This window comes from Sinocyclocheilus anshuiensis, unplaced genomic scaffold (assembly GCF_001515605.1).
Source record: "Sinocyclocheilus anshuiensis isolate Anshui unplaced genomic scaffold, SAMN03320099.WGS_v1.1 scaffold1549, whole genome shotgun sequence".
NCBI classification, from domain to species: Eukaryota; Metazoa; Chordata; class Actinopteri; order Cypriniformes; family Cyprinidae; genus Sinocyclocheilus; species Sinocyclocheilus anshuiensis.
Window position 1 is genome coordinate 111,800 of NW_015538373.1, and position 7,616 is coordinate 119,415.

General features: G+C 35.5%; 1 pseudogene; it reads left to right on the plus strand.

The window, feature by feature from the left end:
* Positions 1-7,616, plus strand: part of LOC107683756 (pappalysin-1-like) — a 133,669-nt pseudogene that overhangs the window by 34,456 nt on the left and 91,597 nt on the right.

Consider the following 7,616-nt stretch of genomic DNA (forward strand, 5'->3'; position numbering starts at 1 on the left):
TGAACTTTTAATGAGGCACAGATAACCAACTGCTGTAAACAGGAAGAGTCGAATATTTATAAACATTGATGGTTATAACTGGATTTTGCCACTGGACTGTGCTGAACTTTAGCAAGATACCGACAATATATCATCATCCTCTTCCTAGTTCAAAATTGTATACACATTTACTTTATAGTTCTATAACTGTACTAAATTATCAACAATTGACTCATTTGTGTCCATTTTTATTGCTCCTAAGAAAGAAACAAGGCAAAGTCGACACTTTATTAAAAGCTGTGATAAAAGTCAACTAGTCCCTTGAGCTATGAAATAGTAACCTCTGAGCAAATAGATTTTCCTCTGAAGAAAAACAAAAATCAAGTCATTTGTCATGAGAGTCACTTAGATACTAGAGTATCACATTATTGGGCAAGCTTTTTCCCTCCTATTATTTATTTCATGAATAATAATAAGTGTTACCAATTTTGGCATTTCACCCCTTCTAAATAAAAAGAACATTCTTTCAGAAACAGAATAAAGAGGAGATGGACCATCTGATACATTAAGGAAATAAATCATAACACTCAACATGGTGGTTGTAGCAAAGAAATTCCAGCCTGTCAGCTAGGTGTTTGTTTATTCTAGGATTATGTTACAATTGACCCTGTGATAATGATTATGAGATTGAAAGGCCTAAATTAGACGTGAGTTCCCCCCCCCCAAGTCAGTTAATGGGGTAGTTCACTCAATTTTTGTTTCAAACTTGTACTTGTTCCAAACCTGTAAGAGTTTCTTTGGTTGAACACAAAAGAAGATATTCTGAAGAATGTTGCTAACCAAACAGCTGACGGTAGCCATTGACTTCCATAGTATTTGTTTCCGTACTATGGAAGTCAATGGCTACGTCAACTATTTGATAACTAACATTCTTCAAAATATCTTCTTTTGTGTTCAAATGCATACATTAGTGACTGTGATGAATTTATTTATTTACTCTAGAGAAATGGAAGGTAGGTTTTTTGGTTTGTTTTTGATAGTCTTGACTTTGACATAGGGCTGTGCAAATAATCGAATGCGATTTCATGCGCATCTCGTCAGTAAAGCCGGTTCTGTGATTAGTAGTAAATCTCCAGCACATGCTTTTAGATGGAGCGGCATTTACTACACAGAGCCGTAGTTCACTGACAAGCTACGCAATATCGCGTTCAAAATCGCAGGCGATTCATTGCCGATTATGAACGCGATTTTGCATAGCTTGTCAGTGATCTACGGGTCTGTGTAGTAAATGCCGCTCCATCTGAAAGCACGTGCTGGAGATTTACTACTAATCACAGAACCGGCTTTACTGACGAGATGCGCATGAAAATCGCATTCAATTATTTGCACAGCCCTACTTTGACACTGCTTTTTAGTTAATGTGTCCAGTATAATGCTGAAATATCTACTCTGTGCATTTGATGATGTGATCCTTTCACATGTGTGTGTTTTCACACACATTGACCTGGACTTGCAATCTCAAAAATTGCCATGGTCAAAGCAGTTTTCCTGTTATAAATCTCCTTACACATACTGAAGTTGAAGGTTTATGTGTGGTACATCCATGTGTGTGTGTTTGTGTTGTGTAAATTGCTTATCTGTGTTTTTCTTGTTTCATTTTATGGGATTTTCACAGATGTTTTTCCCCTAATCCAAAAAACAGGCAAATTGCCGCGTAAACCTCTTGCTGGTGGCATTCATGTCAAGTGCTAATTTGAATGATTTGTTTTGCCTCTTATTAAATGTTACTGCTTCCCTGCCCATTAGAGCAGGCACCTTATAACTCTGCTGACGGCAGCTCAAAAACACTTGGCCTCACGTGAACCTGTGGCTTTCGTAATAAACGTAATGTCCATGGCGCTCTGGTAATTTGGCAGTGTTGATTTGTTAATCAGCAGAGAAGTGCTTGTGTTTCTCTCGGGGAACGAGTCCAACGTAAATGCAAATAATGAAGGCTTTGTGTATTTTCTCTCGCTCATGTTGGCGCTTTATGACTGGTGTACGTGTGTGTCTGTTTGTGTAGTTTTGGAAAGCTGTGAGATTTAAGGTTTCTCTCTATTAGTTAATGCACATGCCCATGTGTAGCTTTGTGGGTGGTTTGTAGTTTACAATATAGGTGGATGCACATGCAGGTTTCATGTGCTAGAGTGCATGCATGGCTTTCTTTGTGGTGGGGTTTATCTGAAATTAATTAAGGGGTGTAACAGTAAGCAGAGTTTAGCTGTTTTCAATTCAATTCATTCACACACAGAACCCCCCCTGCGAAAAATAAGTGTGCTTAATTGTATTGAATGTGCACTTGTAGTTTATTTTAATTCTTACACAAAAATTGCGGACAATGTAATACAAATCATGCAATAAAAGACCACTTAAGTGTACTTAAAGATAGACACTTTCATCACTTTCTTAACTTAAATGCACTTTAAAAATGTAAACTTTATAATAATGTCAAATTAAAAGTTTTCCATTGTAAATCATTATGTTTAAATAATATTTTGTCTTGCTTTAAAGTAGTAAACTTATGGTATTGACTAACATACTAAAGCACATGTGAAGTACTTCATTATGAATTTAACTTGGTGTGTTATTCAATATTACATTTAAAATTAATATAAATGTAAATGTGCTAAATTGCATCTTCATCATTATTCATCACCATTAAAAAAATATTTAAATGCATGACATACGCATTTTAACTGGAAGGATATTAACGTATATTTTAGTTGACTATAAATGCTTGTCAGTACATTCTGCAGTACACATCTTCAAAACTGTATTTCAAAGACAATTATGAAATTATGAATGATGTCCAACTTAAAGTCTTGCATTTAATATAAATTTAAACTAGAATACATTTACATTCAATTTTAATTAAGATGCAACTAAACATTATATTCAGTTCACGCTCTTTTTAAAAGTATTCTAAAGTGTACTTCTGTTTCACAAAGGCCCCCAGAAACCCGAGGATGGGCTCTTTTCACTTGGCACCAGATTATCATAGAGTGTACGTACTCTCCGTTACTAAATGGTCAAGAGACATTCAAGGTGAACAGAAGTCTAATCCACTCAGAGAAGCATGCACCTTGTGTTTGTTTACAGCTGTCCTCTGAGGGAGGAAACATATCTGGCCTATTTTGCTCATTATCAGCTGCTGCAATCGTTCGCCACCAGAACACCATGAGCCTTTCCTCAAAGCCCAGCGCTAACTGAACAGGTTTTGGTTACATTGTCTCAGCACAACTTCATCCCTCATGACATTTCAAATGGTTCAGCTTGGCTACAGAGCCTGCCTCCTCAGGCCGACACAAGATCAGATGTCTCTTATCTCAGACCTGACCTCAACCACCAGCGATGGTTCAAAGTGACAGCTGAGGAGTGTGTTGCAATTTTACAAACAACACTAAACTGGCACTACGATTGCATAAGAGTTTTCAGGGTGTAGAAAGAGCTGTGTCAGATAGACAGCATAGTGTGCGTTCTCTGTTGAAGAAACCATCATGTTTTGAAGCATGGCAGCTGATTTAAGCTGGTCCTTAGTTGGTCATGAGCTGTTTTAAGCTGGTCCTGAGCTGGTTATAAGCTGGTTATGAGCTGGTCTTGAACAGGAGTTAGTTGCTTAGGACTAGCACATGACCAGCTTAAACCAGCTCAGGACCAACTAAGGACCAGTTTAAACCAGCTCAAACCATCTGCCATGCTTCAAAACATACCTAACTAGCATATGCTATTTTTTTCAACAGGGTTAGTATCCCAAACCTGACTTTTTCTGCACTGAAAGATCAGAGAGCTCACATTGACCACTGTTAGGAGGTGTTTGAGCTATACTGGAAGCTAATGGGGAAATTAATGGGGGCTTGGGGTCATCCCAGCCTGCAAAAAACTCACTTCAGGGAGCCGCTATCAATATGTGAGAGACTCCCAGACTTATACTGTATAGTGAAAGTGAAGTGACGTGTGGTCAAGTATGGTGACCCATACTCGGAATTTGTGCTCTGCATTTAACCCATCCAAGTGCACACACACACAGCAGTGAACACACACACACTGGGAACACATATATTTTGTAGTATATTATATTATATATTACAGTCATGGCCATGACTGGCCTAATGGTTAGAGAGTCAGACTAGTAACCCAAAGGTTGCAGGTATGAGTCTCAGGTCTGGCAGGGATTGTTGGTAGGGGTAGTGAATAAAATTATATTATTATTATTATTACTCATGCACTCATATGTATGTATATATGAGTGCATGAGTAAATATGTGACCAGCTACAGTCTTTATTTATTTATTGTGATTTACTGTTTTCTACATAAAATCCTAATTCATATTGTAAAGAACATTCTGTGGGGGGGAAAAAAAAATCCTAGATATTTTTAATACTGACTGAGTAAGGCTATTGCAAATATTGAAATCATAGTGAAATTAATAGTTGAAATCAAACTTTGATGCTTGTTATCTAATAATTATATTTTGAGACTTGATTTCACAGACAGGGTCACACATGTTCAATGTATTTATAGACACAAAGTACCATCTCTTATCACATGTACATCTGTATGTTATGAAGTGCATTACTGAATATAAAATGACATACATTATGATATATAAGTAAATATATTGTCACATATTTTTCAATATATGAAAAGCAGCAATTTCTTATGTATTATTCAATATATTGTAATTATTAACACAATATATTATTATGCATATTTTTTAATGAACCGTTAAATAATTTAATACATTGATCATCCATATATATGGAAATATATTTTCTGTGCGTAAGGGAATATACTGATCATAATATATGGAAATATATTTTTGTTCTGTAAGGGCAGTAATGGGAGACGTTCTTTGCTCGCCAGAAAAAATACATAGATGTATCAAACAGAACTGTACATTCACTTACATACATACACTTAATTAAACACAGAAATAAAAAACATAGGCTATAGAAACATGGCTTTTGTTAATGTTGATTGAATTTAATTGGTAACAGCCTATAGTATTCTGATTGATTTAATTAATTAAAAAAATACAAGTATTTGGCATAAAAGAATCAAGAGCAGATGGCAAATATCACCCCTTAATGCAAAAGTACGTCCTGATCCTGCACAGATGTGTGATGGTTTTTTGCTTTTCATATATATATATATATATATATATAATTTTTTTTTTTTTTTTTTTTTTTTTTTTTTTTTTTCCGGGGAGGGATATACACATACCAGGTCCAAACCATCTCCAGTCGGAGCGAGAGTGAATCATCACCTCCACTGACACACCGTCTTGGAGCACCATACTGTGGAGATGGTCTCATCCAGAGGTAGGTTCGGATGTTTTTCCAAAGCCTTTAGAGCAGTAGACCTTAACCGGGGACCGGGGCCCACTGGAGAGCCTCAGCAAAGTTCATGATGACTTTCAATGATTTAAATGAATATTAAAGTTAAAATAAAATATGGCCCTTTGAATATTGTGTTGCATAGTGGTGAGCCTTCGAGAACTTTAAATTACTGAAATTAATGTATTGTTAAAAATATGATATTTATAAAATTAATAGTACATTTTAATAATCTAAATTAAAATAGAAAAAAAGCATGCAAGATGTAAAGCAGTGCTAGTTTGGTATCATTGAAGATACTATTATAAAGTGTATTAATAGTTTTCACTTTTAAAATTTATGTTTTCGGAAAACGTAAAAAATTATTTAGTTGAATGTTTTTGGGATTTTTCTTAGTTTATGATTTTTTTTTTCATTGTCTATATAGTTTGTATTATTTTTTTAATTTCAGTTTTAACTTGAGTTATTATTAATAATTTTAATTAATTAATTAATTTGATATATAATATATGACCATAAACTCCAACATATCACGATGTAACATGTTTCTTTTTTTCCTCTCAACTATTGTTTTTATTGAAGAACATGCAGTTCTTGAAAAATCTGGAGACACAAATTGGTTAATTAATTTACCTAGATGACACTCCCAGAATATGTTAATTTATATTGCAGTTATTGTTCGGTTAATATTATATTTCATAAGGGGCATTTGAATATTGTGATAAATAGTGGGGGTCGAAAAGGTTGAGAAGCACTGATTTAGAAGATCATCAGAATAACCTTGAGGCTCGACCGCACTGCCACAACAAAACGTTTTAAAGTTGTTGGAAAGTATACTGCCATATCCACACTGCAGGCTTCAGATGTTCATGCTTTTAGCAACACAGATTCATGTCCACCAAGGGAAATCATCATTATGTTTATTACGTACGCATTGATTTATTTCAGGTCCCAGGGAGAGGAATGTGATGATATGAACACTATGAATGGAGACGGCTGCTCCGGCCACTGCAAGAAGGAGCCGTTTTTTAACTGTATTGGTAAGTGTGGAGAGAAAGCGTAAGAGCATCAGCGGCTCATTACAGCCATCTGTCATACAGCTATGACTGCGCGTCGGAAAATGTGGCATGCTTTTAAATGTAGTCACTGCTGTACATCAGTTTTGGTCGACGGTTTTGCGAGACGTGTTATCGTCTCACTCTGAAAAAAGAAAACATCTTTGAGAGCAGCACTTTATTCGCTCGTCCAGAGCCAAAGCTATTTTATCACTAGCATTTTGACATCCTTGTAAAATCTGCAACACGTTTAATTCAAAACGAACACACTAACAAATTCATGAAGGATGCTTTGGCACCTTCTCTCGCTCTGTAGTTTTAATAATAGAATGAGTTCCGGACTCCGTTTTTATGGTCCGAGCCTGAGGAAAGATTACGTCATTGAAAGACAGCGGTAGGATATTTTTGTTTACTGTTAGAGACAAATGAATAGAGCCTCATAAGTCTGAAATAGACACTTATACTGCTCATGATATAGAGCACATCAGTGACAACTATTCAGAGTTCAGCAGCTTGGCTCGCAAGCCATGTTAGACCAACAGCAAACGTATAACCTGTGAGTGAATGTTGTTACTAATTTCATATGCGAAGGGGTAAGGCAATCACAGTGTTGGCAGTAACGCATTAAAAGTAGCGTGAGTTTCCATAAAAAGTAACTATGTAACACAATTAGTTACTTTTTTAGGAAGTAACACAATATTGTAATGCATGCGTAACTTTCCCCAACACTGATCACAATATCGACAACCGAATCGAGTTCCAAATAAATGGCCCATTGGTCCCACTTTATATTAAGTGGCCCTAATACCTGTATACTTACATAGTATGTAACCACAGTGTAAGTACACATTGGTAAATAGTATTTTTCTTCAAAGAATCCTGAAACAAATAAAATGTAATGTATCACGGTTTCCACAAAGATATTATAAAGCACTACTGTTTTCAACATTGATAATAATCAGAAATGTTTATTGAGCAGCAAATCAGCATATTAGAATGATTTCTGAAGGATCATATGACACTGAATACTGGAGTAATGCTTCTAAAAATTCAGCTTTTGATCTCAGCAATAAATTACATTGGTAACACTTTAGAATAGGAAACACTTATTCACTATTAATTACAACTTTTCCCTCAATAAATTCCTAATTTGCTGCTTATTAATAGTTAGTAAGGTAATTGTTAAGTTTAGGTATTGGGTAGGGT